This window comes from Austrofundulus limnaeus, unplaced genomic scaffold (genome assembly GCF_001266775.1).
Source record: "Austrofundulus limnaeus strain Quisiro unplaced genomic scaffold, Austrofundulus_limnaeus-1.0 Scaffold29353, whole genome shotgun sequence".
Classification (NCBI taxonomy): Eukaryota; Metazoa; Chordata; class Actinopteri; order Cyprinodontiformes; family Rivulidae; genus Austrofundulus; species Austrofundulus limnaeus.
In genome coordinates, this window is record NW_013981755.1 from 1 (window position 1) to 203 (window position 203).

The 203-nt window shown below is 51.2% G+C and overlaps 1 long non-coding RNA gene across 1 annotated transcript; it reads left to right on the forward strand.

Moving 5' to 3' along the window:
- The first annotated feature begins 11 nt into the window (after window positions 1-11).
- On the forward strand, window positions 12-203 carry LOC106512863 (uncharacterized). The gene is made up of 2 exons (XR_001309732.1): window positions 12-42; window positions 129-203. It is a non-coding gene; the product is annotated as an uncharacterized LOC106512863 (long non-coding RNA).

Sequence of the window (203 nt, forward strand, 5' to 3'; positions counted from 1 at the left end):
CCACCATACACAGACTAGAGGTCCACCACACACAGACTAGAGGTCCACCATACACAGACTAGAGGTCCACCACACACAGACTAGAGGTCCACCACACACAGACAATAGGTCCACCAAATAAGCAAGAGGTCCACCACACACAGACAATAGGTCCACCAAATAAGCAAGAGGTCCACCACACACAGACTAGAGGTCCACCACAC